We start from the raw sequence: 22,974 nt of genomic DNA on the forward strand, positions 1-22,974 counted from the left end.
GTTGAGCTGCCATTCCTGTCCCTCCTTAAGCCATGTTTCTGTAATAGCTATGATATCACACTGCCATGTGTCTATCTGTGCCCTCAGCTCATCTGCTTTAGTTGCTACACTCCTTGCATTGAAATAGATACCCTTCAGCACTGCCAAACTTTTTTTTTATTTTCTAACCTTTGTTTCCTCTGTCTTCCAGACTCATCCACTAACTTTTTGCCTTCCATTTTCATTTCTGATTTTGTCCCAACTGAGTCTACCCTCGGATCCCCGTCGCCCTGCCAAACTAGTTTAAACCCTCCCCTACAGCACTAGCAAAATGTCCCACAAAGAACTCAGTCCCGCTCTGTTCAGGTGCAACCCGTCTGGCCTGTACAGGTCTCATCTCCCCAAGAGCTGGTCCCAATGTCCCAAGAATCTAAAGCCCTCCCTCCTGCACCATCTTTCCGGCCATGCATTCATCTGTCTTATCTTTCTATTTCAATACTCACCTGCACATGGTACTGGGAGTCATCTTCTTTTTCTTCGGCCTCCTTAACTCGAGAGACAATGGGTAAGCGCCTGGAGGTGGTCAGTGGTTTGTGAAGCAGCGTCTGGAGTGGCTATAAAGGCCAATTCTAGAGTGACAGGCTCTTCCACAGGTGCTGCAGATAAAATTGGTTGTCAGGGCTGTTACACAGTTGGCTCTCTCCTTGCACTTCTGTCGTTTTTCCTGCCAACTGCTAAGTCACTTCGACTCGCCACTCTTTAGTCCCACCTTTATGGTTGCCCGCCAGCTCTGGAGATCACTGGCAACTGACTCCCACGACTTGTGATCAGTGTCACAGGACTTCATGTCGCATTTGCAGACGTCTTTAAAGCGGAGACAAGGACGGCCAGTGGGTCTGATACCAGTGACGAGCTCGCTGTACAATGTGTCCTTGGGGATCCTGCCATCTTTCATGCAGCTCACATGGCCAAGCCATCTCAGGCACCACTGGCTTAGTAGGGTGTATATGCTGGGGATGTTGGCTGCCTCGAGGACTTCTGTGTTGGAGATACTGTCCTGCCACCTGATGCCAAGGATTCTCCGGAGGCAGCGAAGATGGAATGAATTGAGACGTCGCTCTTGGCTGACGTACGTTGTCCAGGCCTCGCTGCCATAGAGCAAGGTACTCAGGACACAGGCTTTATACACTTGGACTTTTGTGTTCTGTGTCAGTGCACCATTTTCCCACACTCTCTTGGCCAGTCTGGACATAGCAGTGGAAGCCTTTCCCATGTGCTTGTTGATTTCTGCATCGAGAGACAGGTTACTGGTGATAGTTGAGCCTAGGTAGGTGAACTCTTGAACCACTTCCAGAGTGTGGTCGCTGATATTTATGGATGGGGCATTTGTGACGTCCTTTCCAATGATATTCGTTTTCTTGAGGCTGATGTTTAGGCCAAATTCGGTGCAGGCAGCCACAAACCTGTCGATGAGTCTCTGCAGACTCTCTTCAGTGTGAGATGTTAAAGCAGCATCGTCAGCAAAGAGCAGTTCCCTGATGAGGACTTTCCGTACTTTGATCTTCGCTCTTAGTTGGGCAAGGTTGAACAACCTGCCACCTGATCTTGTGTGGAGGAAAATTCCTTCTTCTGAAGACTTGAATGCATGTGAAAGCAGCAGGGAGAAGAAAATCCCAAAAAGTGTGGGTGCGAGAACACAGCCCTGTTTCACGCCATTCAGGATAGGAAAGGGGTCTGATGAGGCGCCGCTATGCTGAATTGTGCCTTTCATATTGTCATGGAATGAGGTGATGATACTTAGTAGCTTTGGTAGTCATCCAATCTTTCCTAGTAGTCTGAAGAGACCACGTCTGCTGACAAGGTCAAAGGCTTTGGTGAGATCAATGAAAGCAACATAGAGGGGCATCTGTTGTTCACGGTATTTCTCCTGTAGCTGTCGAAGGGAGAACAGCGTGTCAATGGTGGATCTCTCTGCTCGAAAGCCACACTGTGCCTCAGGGTAGACACGCTCAGCCAGCATCTGGAGCCTGTTTAAAGCAACTCGAGCGAAGACTTTCCCCACTATGCTGAGCAGGGAGATTCCACAGTAGTTGTTGCAGTCACCGCGGTCACCCTTGTTCTTATAGAGGGTGATGATATTGGCATCGCGCATGTCCTGTGGTACTGCTTCCTCGTCCCAGCACAGGCAAAGCAAATTGACCGCTGGGTGGAACACTACCTAGAACTGTACTCCAGGGAAAATGTTGTCACTGAGACCGCCCTCAATGCAGCCCAGTCTCTGCCAGTCATGGATGAGCTGGATGAACAGCCAACAAAATCGGAACTCAGTGATGCCATTGATTCTCTAGCCAGCGGAAAAGCCCCTGGGAAGGACGGCATTACCCCTGAAATCATCAAGAGTGCCAAGCCTGCTATACTTTCAGCACTGTACTGGGAGTAATCCGTAGATTACAACTTTTGCGGTCCTGCTTGCTAATTTCTTACCTAGCTCCCTAAATTCTGACTGCAGGACCACATCCCTCTTTCTACCTTTGTCGTTGGTTCCAATGTGGACCATGACTGCTGGCTGTTCACCCTCCCCCTTCAAGATGCTCTGCAGCTGCTCAGTGACACCTTTGACCCTGGCACCAAGGAGGCAATGTACCGTCCTGGATTCACATCTGCAGCCACAAAAACGCCTGACTATTGAATCGCCTATCACTATGGCTCTTCCAGTCTTCCCTGTACCCCCTTGTGCAGCTGAGCCACCCATGGCGCTATGGACTTGGCTCTGGCTGCACTCCCCAGGTGAAGCATCACTTTCCTCAGTATTCAGAACTGAATACCTGTTGGAGAGTGAGATGCACTCAGGGGTCTCCTGCACTAGCCTGATTCTTTTTGACTGCCTGCTGGTAACTCATTCCTCTCTCCCTGCATACTCTTAAGCTGTGGGGTGACCACATCTATAAACGTGCTATCCACTTAGCTCTCATCCTCATAGATGCACCACAGTGTTGCCAGCTGCGGCTCAAGTTTTAAAGCCCGGAGGTCAAGCTGCCACAATTGACAACACTTCCTGCACAAATGGTTCTCCAGGATATGGGAAGTAACCTGGAGTCCCCACATAGCACAGGAGATGCACTCTTGAAGTTGAAGCACTCCTGTCATTCCTTTATTTATTAGTTGACCCTTTGTAACTGCTAAAAAAAAAACCTTACCAATACGACAACACAATAGAATTATTAATAAGATGAAGGTCAATGCAAGCTCTTCTACCTAAGAGTGAGAACTCCTGATTGCATAGGACATTGTATTTCTAATATCTGCTTTCCCTTATATTGAAGCATCGCTTGTAATTGTGATATCAAGAAACGGCTAAAGGCACTGGATACTGCAAAGGCTATGGGCCCTGACAACATTCCGGCAATAGTACTGAAGACCTGTGCTCCAGAACTTGCCGTACCCCTAGCCAAGCTGTTCCAGTACAGCTGCAACACTGGTATCTACCCGGCAATGTGGAAAATTGTCCAGGTATGTCCGGTGCACAAAAAGCAGGACAAGTCGAAGCCAGCCAGTTACCGCCTCATCAGTCTCCTCTCGATCATCAGCACCAATTAAATATAATAATATATTCACGTGCTCTGTTTCCAACTTGCCGTCCAATTTCGATGCAATTCTATATCTGAGGAACCTTTTCCTCCATAGTACTCAGTTTTGAGTCTGCTTGGATCCCTCATGACTTTTGAAACTCTCTGGCACTCCCAAATTTTGATCCAATTTTTTAATTTTTATAGGCTTTTTAGAGTGTTCACCTTTAAGAAACTTTTTTCAGGCTAGGTTGTTTTGATGGAGTGTAGCAGGTGCTTGACAATGTTCCCTGTTTGTTTTTTTAAGAGGCTTCTGGTAGGGACATCCACTTTCAGCAATTCACATATGTTTACACAGCTGCCTATTGGACTTGATAGAGCTGTTCGATAAACAGTTCAAGGGTTTTCCCGTTTTGCTCTTTTTTAGCTAGAGTTTATTTTGTTTAAGCTTGGCTGCTTTAAAGATTTTTTTTCTCTTTTACTTAGCTGCATGAATGGAGAATCTGTGCTGAGTTCGGGGGTTTCACGAACTTTTTTTCTTCACTATCGGACTTTTCTTTTCCAGTTCACATGCTTTTCAGAGTTTTCCCACTCTCTACCCTCGTGTTTAGCCTGAGTGAGGGATGGGGTTTCCCCCTTTTTTTCCCCTCTCACTCACATGGAACCTTTAGAAAATTAATTTTTTAAGCTCTTCGAAGGCTTTTTTTATTTAACTAGGATTTCTCGAATGTCGGCACAATGACTTACCCGATTGCTTGCTTTTCAGCCACGCTTCAGTTCAATGGAGCTTTTCTCCACCTTCTACAGTATGTAGTTGTTTTTCCTCTTCAGCTACTTGTTTCAAAGTTTCATCTCTTCCAGCTGAGGGATGAGTGTTTCAAATTTTCTCTTCTGGGTATAGGACTTTGATCCCAGCACTGTTCACCATGCTATATTTGGTTCTTTATGCTGCCACCGTATAGTCTAGCCAGAGAGGTTCTTGGACTGTATTGTTTAAACATTAATCTTTATTGTATAGTAACTATATACACTCCGCACTAGCCTGTGTGTCTCCTTCAAAAGCCAAGCTGTAACTGTTCTCAAGTCTCTCCCACATGATCTCTTACCTCATCATGGTGGGCAGTAATCTTTACATTCTCTCAAGATTAACCCTTTGATACCCTTATGGTACACTTTCAAGGCTGTGAGACTTAAGGGAGAACGGCCAAGGTAAGAGAGATTAATGGTTTTGCTGGGGACTAAGGCATCAAGTGGAGGTGAGAGTGCATTTGAGCAAATAAGTAGCTGCAGAAATACCATGGCGAACAGAGTGCCAACAACTAACTAATTGGAATTTTGAAATTGCCATTGTAAGTGGGGATAGTATATTGGAAAATAGTTTTTTTTTCCAGGGATGGATACAGAAGGAGGTATGGTTGGGCTTTGGAAGGGGGATATAGGTGGAGAGTGATACAAGGAAGTGATCACAGGTGGCCTTGTCTGTAGCCTTATCAAAAAAGATGCTGTTGTTACAGTACTGAGGGAGTGCTACACTGTGGGAGGTGCAGTCTTTCAGATGAGATATTAAATCAAGGCCTTGTATGTTCTCTCAAATGAACATAAAAGATCGCATGGCACTATTTCAAAGAAGAGTTATCCTGGCCAACATTTATCCCCCAATTAATATCACTAAAAACAGATTATCTGGTCATTATTACATAGATGTTCATGGAATTCCGCTGTGTGCAAACTGGCTACCACGTTTCTTACATTACAACAGTGACTACACTTCAAAAGTACTTTGTTGGTTGTACAGCACTTTGGGATATCCTGATGTTGTGAAAAGCACGACAGAAATGCCCATCTTTCTTTCCTTCTATATATCATTAACAGTGGACCTGCCTTGGACATTTGCGTTGGAGGCAGTACAGAGAAGGTTTACTAGACTAATACCGGGAATGGGCGGGCTGTCTTTCGAGGAAAGATTGGACAGGCTAGGCTTGTATACACTGGAATTTAGAAGAGTAAGAGGCAACTTGATTGAAACGTACAAGATCCTGAGGGGCCTTGACATGGTGGATGTGGAAAGGATGTTTTCCCTTGTGGGCTAATCTAGAATTAGGTGTCATGGTTTAAAAATAAGAGGTCGCCCATTTAAGACAGAGATGAGGAGAAACTTTTTCTCTGAGGGTCATGAGTCATTGGAATTCTCTTCCTCAAAAGGCAGTGGAAGTAGAAACTTTTAATATTTTTAAGGCAGAGGTGGATAGATTCTTGACAAGCAAGGGGGTGGAAGGTTATTGGGGGTAGGTGGAAATGTGGAGTAATCAGTTCAGCATGAACTTAGTGAATGGTGGAGTAGGTTCAAGGGGCCGAGTGGCCTACGCCTGCTCCTAACTCGTATGTTCATATGACAAGAGTACAAATGTGCTGCATCAAACCTTTTTTCTTCCCCTGGCTGTGTTTAGGACCATTGCTCTTTGTTTCAAAGCAGATTATGTTGTGAACTTAGGTTAATGTCTTCTATCTGTTTGTCTCTTCATAAAGCTGTATTAGAGTTTGGAAATTGATCTTGCCAAACTGTCTGGGGGACAGTGCAGGAGGAGATGTAAGGGGATGTTAATTTGTAGTTCTGCCAAGATTGAAAATAAAACAGCCCCTCAGGGTCCAAGTGCCTTCAAAGTATCTGTCCCTCTAACTCCAATCCCAGTACATTTTCACCTCTTGTAGCATTTGATCTTTTGTAATCTATTGCAGCTCCTCCTTGCTTCACTGAACCATGTTTCTACTGAAAGTATGTTGTATTTCCTATTTGCAATTAATTTTCACAGATTTAAATTCAAGTAACCGTATTGAATATTAATTTGGGTACATGTAAGCTGGTCCCCAATGTTAGAAACATAGGCTGGAATTTTACGGCCCCGCTACAGGAGTGGACTGGTGGGGGTGGGGGCAGTAAAATTGAGTGCGAGATGGGGGGGTGCCTTTCCTAATGTCCTCCTGCCCCCACTGCAATTTTATGCAGGGCAGCGGCAGCTAGAATTGGTCTGTCCGCCCAGGTCAATCAAGGCCCTTAAGTGTCCAATTAACTGCCACTTCAGGGTCTCCTCCTGTTGGTATTTTACCAGCGACGGCCTGCTTGTGGGCTGGGGGGGGCCTCCTGATTGGACACCCTGTGCCCCATGGAGGGCGCCACCCCCCACTCCCCCCATGTCCCAACTGCCCCCACTGCACAACACAGCTTCCTGCTTCCAGGAGGTGGAAGTCCCACCAAGACCAATCATGGGCCTGTCGAGCAAAAAGTCCTAGCGTGGCTCCCCAGGCTGGCGGAGGCGGGCCGGTGGGCAGGAACTCCCGTCCAATGTAAAATTCTGATCATAATTTTACATTCTATCTCAGTCAGCCATAATCTAACTAACATCGAGAACATAATATAAAATACATAAGCTATAAAATATGCTGGAACAACATAGATTAGTGTATGTGTGGAACCTATGGAAAATGCACAGCATCAGTGTTGTTTAAAACATTGGGGAGCACGTTTTACAATAGTAACGATGGCAGCACTGTGAGGGATCGCCATCATTATTCCTCTGAAACTGACAGTAACTTCAAGGGTCTGTACATCTACAGTTAAATGCAGAAATTCAGATGTTGCTGTCAGTGATTCTTCACTTCTCCAATTTGTAAGCTGTTGAAGTTCCTGCAGACTGTAATCAATTAGAAATCACTGAACTGATGAGATTTTCCACTGTTACAGTGTAATATTGCAGTAAAAAACCCTAAAGTTTTGCACCTTGTTAATAAAGTGTAATTGGGTTTTTAATGATGTACTATGTCATAACTACTGCTGAAGAACCTCTCTGATCCTGGAAAAGTAATTTTGTAAAATGTTTCCATTCTGCTAAAATTTACAAGTTTTTAAATATTTATTAAAGTTTGTTTATGATACGTCAGCTCTAATGTGTATGCCCCAATCATTGATTTCGCTGTCTGTGAAATTTATTTTTTAAAAAAAAGGAAGGCTAATCAGTTTTACTTCCTGGTTTGCTGTCTGTGAGAATACTTCACTGTGGCTGGCTACTTATCCTGTTTGTTGCTGAACACCTGGAGATCCCCTGGACTTGGAGCCAGATTCACATTAACATTGGGAAAGGGGAGATCATTAGATTTTTCTGGGCAGCTTTCTTCGAGGTAGACGAGTGCCATCACATCACAGCTGACCGCAAAATCCACGCCATACTGTCATTCTCTTATGTCCCAACACAACTGTCCCAACATTGCACTTCCTCTGCGATGCCAGGTGCAGTTAACAAAGGATCTCATTCCCAGTCTATGTATTCTACTGTGTTTGACCTTTACCTTTGACCCATCTGGGAGTCATTTAGACTTTGGACGACAGGGTAAAATGGGCCATTTGGAATCAGCCGCCTATCAAACACCTCTACTGAATTTCACTTCCATTAAATGTTGTAACAAGTCAACATCAATCTCGCCCGATCTCAAAATGACCCCCATTGTCTTCTGTGTCCTTGGTGTTTTGCTGCCTGGAGAGCTTATCACTGGTGTTCGCTGATACCCAACAGATTGATGATGAGAACGGGTAGCAGACAGTAGTTAGCGTGGCTTGCTTTGTGTTCAGGTGAACCTGGAGGCAATTTAGTTCCTAATTGTGTAATACTTCCACTTTTGCATCAATGCAAAGTGCTTTCGGATGCGCAGCAATGTGAAAGTATCAGTGAAACTCATAATAATAAAGTGAAGCACTAATGCCAAGAATTTTGAAGCAGCCTCCAACGTACCATCTTGTATTGCTTTTATTTCACTTTCAGTATGCTCTACCTGGTACAAAGCCAAGTTTAAAAAGATCTCAGGTCAACCACCAGACCTTTTTATAGGTCGAGGATAATTTTAACCCCCAGAAACGGATGGGTTTGGATTGGGTGAGAAGTGAATAGTTATAAAATTTCAAACCCACCTCAAGGCAGCCCATTTCCCATTTTAATGGAAACAGGATGGTGGGAGGGTGGTTGGCAGGCGAGCAATTTGCTGTCAGGAGGAAAGTCAGTTGGTAAAATTCTTTATGGATGCCACATGCCTCCATTTTAACAACATTTTTATTTTTAATTTATGTCAACTGGGTTTCCCCTGCCTCGAGAAACATGACAGATAATGGAGACAAAGAGGGTGGGATCCAGCAGCAGATATGCTTCCGCCCAGCCCAACAAGCTTCCAGTGAAGACATCCCCGCGATCTGTCTGCTTCCACACCACCCCCTCGAGATCGCTTCTCCCTGACTACCATCTCCAACCCCAGCAATCTCCACCATGATCTCTCCCAACATCTGACAGCTATCAGTCCCTGTCTGCTGCTTTGCTGCATGCTTGTGTTGTAGACCTTCCTGCATGATAGGCCGGCTGCCTGGTAATCAGGCTGGAAACCTGGAGAAAAAGTTTTACAGGTACAGGATGTTTCAGAAATCCATACTTCCTTTCCTGTGCATAACACTTCCCCCCCCACCACTTGGAGCACCCGGCCTCATAAATATCGGGGCCATCATTTTCAATACTGACCAGCTCCCCTAAACTCTGACTTCCTCCCACATTAAAATGTAACCTTCTAACAAACCAAGCTCTTCCATCACGAAACAGAATACAATGAGATGATGGCGGTATGACTCTGGTCTGTTGGTTATACATTGCCGCCACCTCCAATATTAGGTCAATTTGAATTAAAATTTTCTCCTGTTATGATTTTGTACCCCACCTCCCTGCGCGGAAGTTTCCAGTGTCTTCTCAGCAGCTACACTGAGTGCCTGACCAATGTGAGGAATTTGCCAAGTACGGAATTGAGAGTGCAGTAGAACATCCTACCAGACTGATGAACAGCATATTGATACGTAAAGGTTGTGATAGCTTGGGTCGCCTTGATCTGCCTTAATATTCTATTAATGTCCATGAGGCTTAATGAGTTGAGTAGTGGTTAAAATGTGTTTGAGTCACTCTCTAAAGTGGAGTGTGGGTGAGTCAGAATTAATGTTTTCAAGTATGATAGGATATTTTGTCATTGTTTTGATCTCATTCAAAATCTTGATAGAAACATTTTATATTCATTGTGGACTTGGAGTAAATGTTCCAAGTATTTGCTATAGCACTGTGCTGCATTCTGTCATTTTCCAGTTGCTTTCTACAGGGGGTATATCTGGTTTCTTAACAGACAGTGACACAACTTGCTTGTTGTGAGGTCCAGAAAAACTTATTTGTTTTGGGAGTACTCGAAATAAATGTTAGAACTCTTCCTTGTGGTCTTCATATTTCGCAAGCCTAAGGGGACATTAGGCAGGGTCTTTGCAGCATATTCCCTACAGAATGTGTTGGCAGTCCCTCGCTTTCTGACTTGTGAAAACACTGGGCTTGCTTGTCGGAGGGTTTTCTGAATCCCTGACAACCAAATGGATTTGTGCCAAACAGCCAATAGACGCCCAACAGGAAAAATATCCTACTTCTGAAACTCAAACTATACGCAAGATATTGAAAGTAAGACTTAATTTGGTACCGAATTGATGTCTGCTTTCCTCGATAAAAACCTTTTCTCACAATTTTGTCATTGCTTTTGTTGAATTTATTGTATTTTTCTTTTCTACCGGACAATAACTTACACTATGTTAAAGGCACTATATAAATGTAACACCCCAAGGCACTTCACAGGAGCGTTACCAGACAAAAATCTGGCCCGAAGATCACATAAGGAGATACTATGACAAATAACAAAAAACTTGTTCAAAGAGGTAGTTTTAAGGAGTGATTTAAAAGGGGAGAGAAAGATAGAGAGGTTTAGGGAGGGAATTCCAGAACTGCTCTTTCAAAATCTTTTGTGTCTCTCCTGTTGACTTTTAGTATGAGCAGTAATCTTCTTGACATAAGTTGTTTGGTCATCTGAAACATAGATAGCTGGAGGGATTATCCAATTAGTTTAACGTGTTTTAGCTGAGCCAGTTGATCACTGCACTTGGCCATGATCATCAATTGGGAAATGAGAGTCCACTGATTCACTTTCATAAGGTTCAAAGTATAAATGAGAATGAGCCTTAATTAGGATGTTTGTTTATTAAGTGGCATATTGAGGTACTAACGAGAGATCAACTTCTCCTATAAGCAATCCTTGGCTTATAAAAGTACAAGACCTGAAGACTTTGCTGAAGGATGATAATGGAAACTGTCATATAGTCCAATGCACTGTTTAACCATTCTCGTTCTGCAATGCTCTCCTCGTCAACCTCAAGACACAACCCAGTATGTATGGTGTTCTGAAAGAAGGAGTGTCTGTGCAATTAGAGAGGAAGTTTGAGAGAAATTAGAAGATTCTTCAATCCATGAATGGGGCTGAGAGGTTTGACATTTGAGATTCTTCTTCCTTTATTTCATTATGCAACGTTTTCACTGATGGAGGAAAATATGGAATGAACTTAGTGGCTGGAATGTTACGCTGCCCCCACAACCCCGCCCCCCCCATCCCCTTATACGGGTGGAGGGGGTGTCATAAAATTGACTGGGAGGCGGGGGGCCATTCCAGATGCCTTCCCATGCCTGCAGCAACTTTACGAGGGCCGGCAGCAGTGAGAAACTGCCACTTAAGGGCCTCCTCCAGCTGCCGCTGGTATTTTACCTGTGGCATACGGGGGCTCAGGCCCACCAGGAGGCCGCAAACCAAAACCTGGTAGCCTTGCAGGCTGGGTGGGCCCTCCTGATCAGGCGCCTCCCCCCCACCACCCCATGACCCAACCACCTCCACTACACAACACTTTCCCCTGCACTCCCTCCCCAACTGACCCTCCCCCCCACCCTTTGCCTCGCTTGGGCCCGGCCAATTGTCCCCAGTGAGGCCCCAGATACTTACCTTTGTTCCGGGGATGGCAACCCTCTTGCTCCTTTCCCTGGGTGTAGTCCCAGCAGTAGCCACTGCTTCCGGTGGTGCTGCTGGGACTGAGAGCTGCTGGCTGGCTGATTGGCAGCAGCTCTTGGAGGCGGGACCAATTAAGGGCCTGGGGAGCATAAAATCCTAGCGTGGCTTCCCAGGCCTGGCAGAGGCGGGCTCTCCCCAACCTTTTTGGCTGGTGGGTGGGACCTCCCACCCAATGTAAAATTCCAGCCAGTGTTTTAGAAAGATCCCCAAATCGCTTATGTTCTTTAGAATTAGAGGGTGATCCTTTTGCTTGCATGCATAACCCACTGCAGCACCGCCCCCCCCCCCCCCCCCCGCCACCCCCTCAAAAGAAACAGAGGGCATTCATTCATCAGAAGTATTTTTTCCCTTGTTTTTTAGATCTGTACATGCAGATACTCTTGGAAGTTAATGAACACGTGGGAAGGGATTATAAGTTGGCTAGTTAGAGTCTCCTGTTCCTGGTGACACATGAGGTGACCCACATCTCCCACTGTTGTCTGTACAGAACAGGACATTTGACTCTGATTGGAGAATCATCTTGCCTCGCATCCAGCAGATTACCGTTAATATCTGGATTGCTGCTTAAGGTATTTTTATGGACAGATTATTGGCATGGCTCAATCTTCCCTTCACCCCAACATTGGTGGCTTTGCCTTCAACTGTCTAGTGCCTAAGCTCTGGAAGTGCTTCCCTAAACCTCTCCATCTTCAAAGATGCTCCTTAAGACATAGCTCTTTGATCAAGCTTTTGGCCACCTATCTTAATGCCTCCTCTTTTGGTTCAGCGTCAGTTTTTTCAAAATCTGGTAATGGCCCTGCAAGGCACTTGGGGATATGTTACTATGTTAAAAGTGTGATAAAAATGCAAGTTGTAGTTAATCGCTATGAAAAATAGTCAGTGTATGTTGCATATTTAGTAATACACATTATCGTAAACATTTACCTACAAAATAAGAGTGACTACTATTAAAAAGTAATTTGTTGAGATGTCATGAAGACATGAGAAGTGGGACATAAATGCAAGTTCTGTCTTTCATCTGTTGCTTTATCTTGTTAAAATCAAACCTTATGTTCTTCAAACTACTTCAGTACTGTGGGAAAGCCTTGAGCTATCTTGATGTTACAAGAATGTGGGAGGAGCTGTAACCTAATTTCAGAGACAACTCTATGTGAAGATAAATTATATCTTGGCTCAAATCTCCTCACAAAACCTTGATTTACTTTCCTTTCCTCCCTTCTGACAGTAAACTACCTTAGTTTCTTCCAAATATCATATCCTCTATTGAACATTAGCTTAAGTAGTTGGTTTAAAAGAAAAACCAGCACAGATGTGATATTGGTGATCAACTAGCACTGTGCCAGATGTGCTATTGGTTAATTAACTGCTGACGTTTTCTATTTTTAATTGATTTTTTTTTTTCGTTTTCCAGATATTGCAGATTCATAACGGGGTACTGCTGACTACCCTCTGGTACCTGAAACAAGTGGCTGCTCTTAATGTGTGAGCCTTAGCAGGCTATTTCACTGTGGAAGGCATCACAGATGAACAAGGTCCAATCCTTTTTCATAGAGTCATAGAGAGATACAGCACTGAAACAGGCCCTTCGGCCCATATTCCCTCAATTTTCCTACCACCTACCTAGACTAGGGGCAATTTACAATGGCCAATTTACCTATCAACCTGCCTTTTCAGTGCCTTTACACATAGGCTTTTCCAGCAGGGCTCACTGGATAATCACCATGTGAAGGGACAGCAACAACTTGCAATTACATAGTGCCTTTAACACAGTAAAACGTCCCATGTTGTTTCACAGGAACGTTCTAAAGCAAAATTGGACATCGAGACTCATAAAGTGATACTAGGGCTGAAGACTAAAAGCTTGGTTTGAGAAGCTTAAGGAGGGAGTTCCAAAGCTAAGGGCCTGGGTAGCTGAAGGCATGACTGTCGGTAAAATAATATTGGACTGAATTGGAGGAGCGCAGAGATTTTGGAGCTTTGTAGGCTGGAGGAGGTTATAGAGATTGGAGGGGTCAGTCCAGGGAAGGATTTGAAAAAAAGGATGAGAATTTGGATGATTTTTCTCACCTTCCAAGCCAAGGGACGCAGACGTCCCCAACTGTTATCCTGGGCGAGATCAGTACTGATAGGATTGAGCTTGGGATCTTCTGTTGATTATGGCTTGGTATTACACTGGGCAAAGCCTTTAACCACAAAAACATCTGGGAGATTTGTTTTTTTTTAATTACAGCCTCCTCCATTTAACAACTGGCTTCTATTACAACCTGCTCACCATCTGCAGCTACTCCCCAAGCCAAGAGCATCTTGCACAACCTTCTATACCACTAGGCAGTCAATCACAGTAAAATAGGCGAGATAGATATTGCCAGTTTCCTTTTTAGATACAGATATCAACCTTAAGTTTTTAGATTCTACTGTATTTAGTAGCTCACCCAAGCGTTGACTAAACTCAAATCAGGTTTAGAGGTAAGAGAGCTGGCTGCCCTGGGCCTGATCCCGTGACTGGATAGGAGCACTCAGCTGCTTGAGCTGCTGAATCAAGTCTGTTAAACTTTAATCCAGATCTTTCATCACTGTTGTACAGCTAAAATAATTTGTTTTTTTTAAAAAAATTGGTCTGCTGCCGAGTTTTGTCTATCAGGTAGACATGCATAGACTCGTAAGCCTACAGATAGGTGAGCTAGAGAATTTAAACATTATATTAACACTTTAGGAGCAAGTTTTTTTTTGAGGACTTGATCCTCCATTAACATTCCCAAATTCCTCAAAAGAAACTAATATACCATTCCTGGGTTCTAAATGAAGTAGAGAACATTTATGAATGAGTTGATTAGGTGGTTGAAGTAAGAGGGAGTAAAGGGATTTGGGGATAGAGCTGGTAGAAATGGGATTATGCCCACTGCTCTGGTAGAGGATTAACACCAACTGATTGGACCAAATGGGCAGTTTCTGTTTTATTGCTATGTAATTATATGCTCTCCCCAAGACCATCCAAGAATATAATGGCCAGGGTTTTGCATTCAGTGGCGAAGGAACGGTGCTCACCATTCACCTCGCTGACAGCTGCCCAGAGTTTTTGAGGGCTTTTCTAAGCAGACGTGCTGTTATCAGGCATCTGATCCAGCAGGGAGACCTCTATAGGGAATCTGTGGTGTGTATGAGGTCAAGAAATATGGCACTCTAATCAGTCAGATTGAAGAATCCTCACTGAGACATGCAGAATTCATACCAGGAAGTACAATCCAGGAAATACAAATTTAGATTTCAATCATGTTCAGAAAGCAAAATAAAGATTGGGAAAGAAAGAGAAGAGCGATAAAAGAGAGACAGAAAAAGTAAAATAAAATTATTTTAATTTTTAAAAAATCTCCAACCCTAATTAATTCTGAAGGAATGAAACTCCAGTTATAAAATTAAATTTTGTAGGCCAGCGAGGTTGTTTGGCAGTAATTATGTCTGATGACATCATTAGTAATTCACTTACACCAGAATGCACCAACCCTAACACATTCTGCTGTGTTTAGTGGTAAGTATCACAACTCCACACCCTTACATGGATTTCAATGCGAGTCTAACGTGAGATTCGGTTATAGTGCAGCAGGTGGAGGAGCGTGATAACTTGGAAGCAACATTCAGATTTCCATGTTTAACTACACATGGGCATACTCGGGAAGTTGCTGCCTAATACACTCCATTACAATAGTAGCCTCACCGCTATTCTCAATGCAAAACCCAAACCAATAAAACAAACATTATTACATAAAATGTACAGCAACACAAGCAAGCCATTCAGCCCACCTGGTCTATGCTGATGTTTATGCTTCACATTAGCCTCTTCCCACCACTCTCCATCCAATCCTATCAGCACAACCTTTATTCCTTTTTCCCTCGTGCTTATCTAGCTTCCCTTAAACACATCTTTGCTGTTCAGAGTAGTTGAGGTGATGGTGAGTACCACATTCTCACTAGTCTCTGGGTAAAGAAGTTTCTCCTGAATTCCTTATTGGATTTATTAGTGACTATCTTATATTTGTGTCCCCTAGTCTCCCCCAAAAGTGGAAACATCAGATCATCCCTGAGAAAAGAGCCCCAGCATGTTCAGTTTTTCCTGATAGGTATAACCCCTCGGTTCTGGTATCATCTGTACTTTGTGGCACGTAAGTTAAACTCACTGCCCCTCAGGTTACAGTAATGATTTCTGAAGTACAAGGTATGTTTTTAGTTATTAAAACAGACTCTTAATTACAATTGTAGCCAAATTACAATAGTACTGCAGCCCTCTGGAGCAGCCTGTATTTATGAAATAATCATGATTTGTCATGATATCTTCCCCGTACAAACATGCCTATGCAGTTTTGATGTTAAATGTATTCATACCTATGTGTTCAATTTGTAACTGCTGGTGGTACCTGTAGGTGATGCTCGAATCGGACTTTCCAGCTTGGGTAACATTTTGGTTTGTACAAAACGCTGCGATGCTCTGTAATTCAATTACAGGGTGAATATTAACACCACTGTGTCAGCCAGTGAGTTGGAGGTGCAACAGGACTCACAGCAAGACTTCTAACAAGCAGAGTATATTTACAGGAAATAAAGTCCATGTATTCAGCATTTTAAAGAGTGTGCTACAGAAAACAGTCAACATAATCTATTTAAAAAGAATCTCTACAACTGGAGGAAACAGAACTCATAACTGAAACTACAGCAACTTCTCCTGATACAATCAAGATGATTTCTCCAGCAAATTACAGTGAGTGGAGGATGTTAATTGTATTTAATTGTATGCAGGTGGTGGGCATTAACGGGAGATTCACTTGAGTCCCTGTAAATAGACACAGACTGAAACTGTGGTTGTTGGGTTAGGAAATGCATGCTTGCAATGTGTAACTTTGTAAATAAATGCTTATATTTGTGTGCAAATATTCACTCCAGTTCTATCCTTCACCAACTACTTATCTGGAAAATAACAGAGGATCGTTACAAAATAAATGTGTGCAGAAAATCGATCCCAGTCACTTATTCCCAACTCCCAACATCTGATCCACCCCAACTCCTGGCCCTGGGTCACTGGAAGTGAAAATTAGGCAGGTGTAAAATGGGCTGCTGATTCGTCTGTTTCATTCTACTGCCAAGGAACAAGTTCACCCACAATATATTTACAGTAACATTTGGGAGTGAGGAGAGAGGTAAACAGCAACTCCTTTTCATGATTCTTCTAAAGACATAACAATTATGAAGGCCCCTAAGATCAAATGAAACCAAGCCATTGAAGAGAATCAAGTTTGAAAGGTACTCAAGACTGGGATTTGAATTTGAGCCCACTAAATAGGGGTCCAGTATTCTAGTGCTGCACTTACTGGGCTACCTCCCAGCTCATAAAAATGTCTTACTTGGCAGAGGCCATAAATTAGAGTGAAATCCTTCTTGTGACACCACACAATGTGTTGAAAATTTCACAGTTTGGTTTTGCTAACAAATAAACTGGGTCTACTTGTCACTCACAATTAAAAGTGTTTCACACTGCCAACACTCTTGTGCATGCTGGGTAAAACAGAAGCCAAGTATAACACGCCTATCAGATTTGATTCAGAACAATGAACTTTCACAAGTGGTCAATCAATCATCTGACTGACCTGTTTTGAACACTTGAGCCAGCTGGCTGTCAGGCTGGGCGGTGACTCATTTGAAGTCACCTCTTTAGGAAGCAGCTGAAGTTTCCCATGCATCCCCTGTCATAAATCTCTCTTTGTATGGGTCTCGACCAATTTTCAGATGAGACAACTCGAGCCGCAGACCAAATTTTGACATGGTCTTCACTCACGAAAATGGTCCCCATTTAGCTCCAGGAAAAGGAGACTATAGGGAGCAAGTGTTGTTGGGCGCAAAGAATTTATGCTTTGATTTGTCATTAAGTGCTTTTTTTTAAGCTTGTCTTTTGAAAAGTCTCCCTTAAAATAATTGCAAGTGGAGTAATATTAATTCTCCATTCGCTCAAACAAGCAGGCATAGTCAGCTGATGTGAAGCAAAGAAATTACCTACAGGTACTTCTACTTCATGTGACGGCTATTGCTTTTTACAGATTGATTATGGGCTGTATTTTTTCCTGATCATTTCTACCAAGCTTTTGCAGAACATGGAGGAGCCAAAGGAAAGGTTTTGAACATCTTTTACTTGTTTATTTCTAGTCAGCAAACATGAATGCCAAGCACTGATTGTGTGGAAATAGTCAATTATCGTACAGTTGTTGTTGTCCCAGGATTCAGCTCTCTTTCTCCCCTTTCTAGAGTCTCCCCATACCATGCACTAGCTCCAAAAGGCTATGGACAATTTGAGCTTTCAAGACTGAGTTAGTTGGATTTTTGTTTGGTAAGTGTATCAAGGGATATGGAGCAAAGGCGGGAAAGTGGAGTTGCTGTTACCCATGATGTAACCAGCAGGTTTGAGGGGCTGAATGGCTTCCTCTTGTACTTATGTTCTGCTAGGATAACTGGAGACTGCTACCAATGCCATTCTATAGCTGTATGCTAAGACTATTGCAGGCAATTACTACCATTGGTTCATGCTGCATAGTTCCCCAGGGCAGCACAGTCGCATTGGAATAGTCACAGCAAGTGGAAATGTAGGCAGAAACTTGACATTCCTTCCCACACAGCACATTGAATCTCTCGAGTGCTGGTCCACCATGCAACCATTGGAATTCAGTTCTCATTTCTTATACCTTCAGTTCAATATTATCTTCACTGTGCTGAATACCAGCTCTCCTATGGTCACTATCAGTGCAGCTGAAAGGCTGTCCACTCGGGGGCCTACAGACAATGTGAGCTGTGTCACCACAAAGCCCTCTTTCCAATGGCACAACCAAAAAATAGTCAACTAATTGGTTAAGGATGGGATATAAGCTGGCATCTATAACTGAGAGTGCAGCATTCTTGCAGCCATGTTTTTTTCCTTCAAAAATCTATTTGACCTTTAAAACAATTACATGATCAAACCTTATAAATCTGAAGCGATAGATTTTCTCATAAAAATGTCAGTAGAATTTATGGAGGTTAAAAGCCTTCTTGGAAAGGGTTCAACAAAACAGAAAGACTGAGTGAGGCGAGACAATGTAATGACCACTAAAGATTTAAGCATCTGGTGGTACTTCAACCCCCTGAGAGATTGTGTTAAATTTGGAAAGGTAGGATTTTTTTCAGCCAAATATCAGGATTGAAGGAGTGGAAGTAGCCTGCTTATGAAACATTTCAATAAGCAGGGCAAGTCCTGACAAAAAAAGCTATGTAAAATGCTGAAGAAATTAAATTAAGCTTAGTAAAGTATTAACCTGGGGGTTTGGATTCCTGTTTCCTTTAAAGTGAAATAAATTATTGGGATGTGCAATTTTTATAATTTGCTAGTTTCTTTTTACACACCCATGAAGTCAAGATGGGGCTACGTGAAAGAGCAGAGGAGTGGGACTAATTGCACAGCTCTTTCTGAGAGCCAGGCACGATAGGCTGAATCCCTTCAGGTGTTAGCTGTGACTCAGTGGGTAGCACTCTCACCTGAGTCAGAAGCCTGTGGGTTCAAGTCCCACTTGAGCACTAAATCTAGTCACTAATTTGTTTCAATTCAGTACTGAGGGAATGCTGCACTGTTGGAGGTGCCATCCTTTTGGATGAGTTGCTAGCCCAAGGCTCCAGCAGTCCTCTCAGGTGGATACAAAAGATCTCATGGCACTATTCAAAGAAGAACAGGGAAGTTCTCCCCGGTATCCTGACCAATAGTTATCCCTCAACCAACATCTAAGAAGAACCGATTATCTGGCCGTTATCACATTGTTGCTTAGTGTGCACAAATTGACTGTTGTGTTTCGTACAGCAGTGGTTCACAAAGTCTTTTGGTTGAAGGGCCCCTTTGAAATGGATTAGTAATCAGGACCCCCAGCTAAATTATAATACTGTAAAGTACTCATAATGTGAAAGTGTTTTAATAATGCTTTAAAGAAAACACTTGCAGCTATCACTAAAATGGATAGTACTTAAACATTTTTTTTAAAAACTCCCTTTTCTTGAAGAAGCCTTGCACCCACCACCAGTTTTGGTAACTGTGGGTCTACCTGGCACACTTTGTGCCACTCTCAATGCTGCTCCATGCGCGCTGCCTTCTGAGGTGAGATAGCCAGCCTACTCTGCACTCCACACAAGGCACTGTACTCTGTTCTCTCCTCTCGGCTCGCACCAAGCCCACCTTCAGCCCCCACTCAATTATTTGGCAGACCCCCAGCAACCAGTCCTCACAATTTAACACTAGGAACCCCAGTATCATGCTGACGAATCTGCACTGCACCTCCTGCAAGGCTAATATATCCTTCCTGAGGTGCAGTGCTCTGTTATCGTGGTCCATGTAGGTACCAATGACATAGGTAAGACTAGGAAAGAGGTTCTGCTTAGACAATCTGAGGAACTAGGCGTCAAATTGAAGAGCAGAACCTCAAAGGTAATAATCTCTGGATTATTACCTGAGCCTCATGCCAATTGGTGGAAGGCACATAAGATTAGTGAAATCTAATTCATTTGGGACGGTCTGCACCTGAACTGTGCTGGGACCTGTGTTCTAGCAATCCGTATAAGGAGGGAAGTAGAGAGGGTTTTAAACTAAACAAGCGGGGTGGGGGGGTGAGGAATCAAACCTGGGTAGACATAGCAAACCAAGGGGTAGAGTCAAGACAGGAGAGCAGAATAGTAATAGCGGAAATGAAGGCCAGAGAATGGCAGGAAGGGACAGAGAGAAAAAAACCTAAGAACACACCAACAGTTGAGACTAGATGTTAGAAAGATAACAAAAAGACAAAACTAAAGGCTCTGTATCTGAATGCACGTAGCATTCATAACAAATTAGAAGAACTGATTGCGCACATTGAAGTAAATAAATATGATCAAATAGCCATTACAGAGACTTGGCTGCAGGATGACAAGGATTGAGTCCTGAATATTAAGGGGTAAATGACGTTCAAGCAGAATAGGAAGCTAGGTAAAGCTGGAGGGGTAGCACTCTTAATCAAGGATGGCATTGGTGCAATAATTAGAGATTGACCTTGGTTCAGGAGATCAGGATGTAGAATAGGTTTGAGTGGAGATGAAGAATAGTAGGGGAAAGAAGTCACTAGTGGGAGTGGTCTACAGGCCCCCTAACAGTAACCATAATGTAGGACGAAGTATACAAGAAGAAATATTGGGTGCTTGTGAGAAAGGGACGGCAGTAATATGGGTGATTTTAATCTACGTATAAACTGGAAAAATCAGATTGGCAATAGTAGCCTGGATAAGGAGTTCATAGAATGCTTTTGAGATGGTTTCATAGAGCAGCATGTTCTGGAACCAACCAGAGAGCAGGTTATATTAGACTTGGTATTGTGTAATGTGACAGGATTAATTAATGACCTCAGAGGAATGGCACCTCTAGGTAGCAGCGACCACAATATGATTGAATTTTACATCCAGTTTAAAAGAGAGAAGAGTGAGTCTAAGACTAGTTTTTTAAACTTAAATAAGGGCAACTATGTGGACATGAAAGCTGAGCTAGCTGAAGTGAATTGGGTTACTAGGCTAGAAGATACATGAATAGAGAAGCAGAGGCATATATTCAAGAGGATATTTCAGAATACTCAGGATAAGCGAATTCCTACTATAAAGAAAAATTCTAAGGGGAGGACCCACCATCTGGGGTTAGCTAAGCTCTGCAGTCCTGCCACATTCAGTCGTGAATGGTGGTGGACAATTAAACAACTAACAGGAGTAGGGGGGTCCATAAATATCACCATCCTCAATGATGGGGGAGCCCAGCACATCAGTGCGAAAGATAAGGCTGAAGCATTTGCAAAAATCTTCAGCCAGAAGGGCCGAGTGGATGATCGATCTCTGCCTTCTCCTAAAGTCACCAGCATCACAGATGCCAGTCTTCAGCCAATTCGAAACACTCCGTGTGATATCAAGAAACAGCTAAAGGCACTGGATACTCCAAAGGCTATGGGCCCTGACAAAATTTCGGCAATAGGACTGAAGACCTGTGCTCCAGAACTTGCCGTGCCCCTAGCCAAGCTGTTCCAGTATAGCTACAACACTGGCATCTACCCGGCAATGTGGAAAACTGCCCAGGTATGTCGTGTACACAAAAAGCAGGACAAATCCAACCCAACCAATTACCACCCATTAGCCTACTCTCAATCATCAGTAAAGTGATGGAAGTATTTGCTGAGCAATAACCTGCTCAGTGATGCTCAGTTTGGATTCTGCCAGGGCCACTCAGCTCCTGATCTCATTCCAGCCTTGGTTCAAATATAGACAAAAGAGCTGAATTCAAGAGGTGAGATGAGAGTGACTACCCTTGACATCAAGGCAGTATTTGACCAAGTATGACATAAAGGAGCCTGAGCAAAACTGGAGTCAATGGGAATCAGGGGGAAAACTCTCCGCTGGTTGGGATTGTACCTAGTGCAAAGGAAGATGGTTGTGGTTGTTGGAGATCAATCATCTCAGCTGCAGGACATCACTGCAGGAGTTCCTCAGGGTAGTGTCCTGGGCCCAACCATCTTCAGCTGCTTCATCAATGACCTTCCCTCCGTCATAAGGTCAGAAATGGGTGTATTCGCTAATGATTGCACAATGTTCAGCACCATCCGCGACTCCTCAGATACTGAAGCAGTCCAGAAATACAGCAAAACCGGGACAATATCCAGGCTTAGGCTGATAAGTGGCAAGTAACATTTGCACCACACACGTGCCAGGCAATGACCATCTCCAACAAAAGAGAATCTAACCATTTCCCCTTGACATTCAGCAGCATTATGATCGCTGAATCCCCCACTATCAACATCCTTGGGGTTACCATTGACCAGAAACGGAACTGGAGTAGCCATATAAATACTGTGGCTACAAGAGCAGGTCAGAGGCTAGGAATCCTGTGGCGAGTAACTAATCTCCTGATTCCCCAAAGCCTGTCCACCATCTACAAGGCACAAGGCAGGAGTGTGATGGAATACTCTGCACTTGCCAGGATGGGTTCAGCTCCAACAGCACTCAAGAAGCTCAACACCATCCAGGACAAAGCCCAGTTGATTGGCACCCCATCCACAAGCATTCACTCCGTCCTCCACCGATGCACAGTGGCAGCAGTGTGTACCATCTACAAGATGCACCGCAGCAATGCACCAAGGCTACTCTGCCAGCACCTTCCAAACCGGCGACCTCTACGACCTAGAAGGACAAGGGTAGCAGATGTGTGGGAACACCACCACCTGCAAGTTCCCCTCCAAGCCACACACCATCCTGACTTGGAACTATATTGCCGTTCCTTCGCAGTCGCTGGGTCAAAATCCTGGAACTCCCTTCTTAATAGCACTGTGGGTGTACCTACCGCACATGGACTGCAGTGGTTCAAGAAGGCAGCTCAGCACCACCTTCTCAAGGGCATTTAGGGATGGGCAATAAATGCTGGCCTGCCCAACAA

At 43.7% G+C, this 22,974-nt stretch overlaps 1 long non-coding RNA gene across 2 annotated transcripts in view; it reads left to right on the top strand.

Annotated features, from left to right (window-relative positions):
• LOC137383285 (uncharacterized) overlaps window positions 1-16,341 on the top strand; it is a 160,428-nt gene extending 144,087 nt beyond the window's left edge. For both annotated transcript variants that reach the window (XR_010977373.1, XR_010977374.1), the window contains exon 5: window positions 12,898-16,341. This is a non-coding gene — a long non-coding RNA (uncharacterized lncRNA). The remainder of the gene's footprint in view (window positions 1-12,897) is intronic.
• The last annotated feature ends 6,633 nt before the right edge of the window (window positions 16,342-22,974 follow it).

Source organism: Heterodontus francisci, chromosome 24 (genome assembly GCF_036365525.1).
Source record: "Heterodontus francisci isolate sHetFra1 chromosome 24, sHetFra1.hap1, whole genome shotgun sequence".
In the NCBI taxonomy this organism is placed as follows: Eukaryota; Metazoa; Chordata; class Chondrichthyes; order Heterodontiformes; family Heterodontidae; genus Heterodontus; species Heterodontus francisci.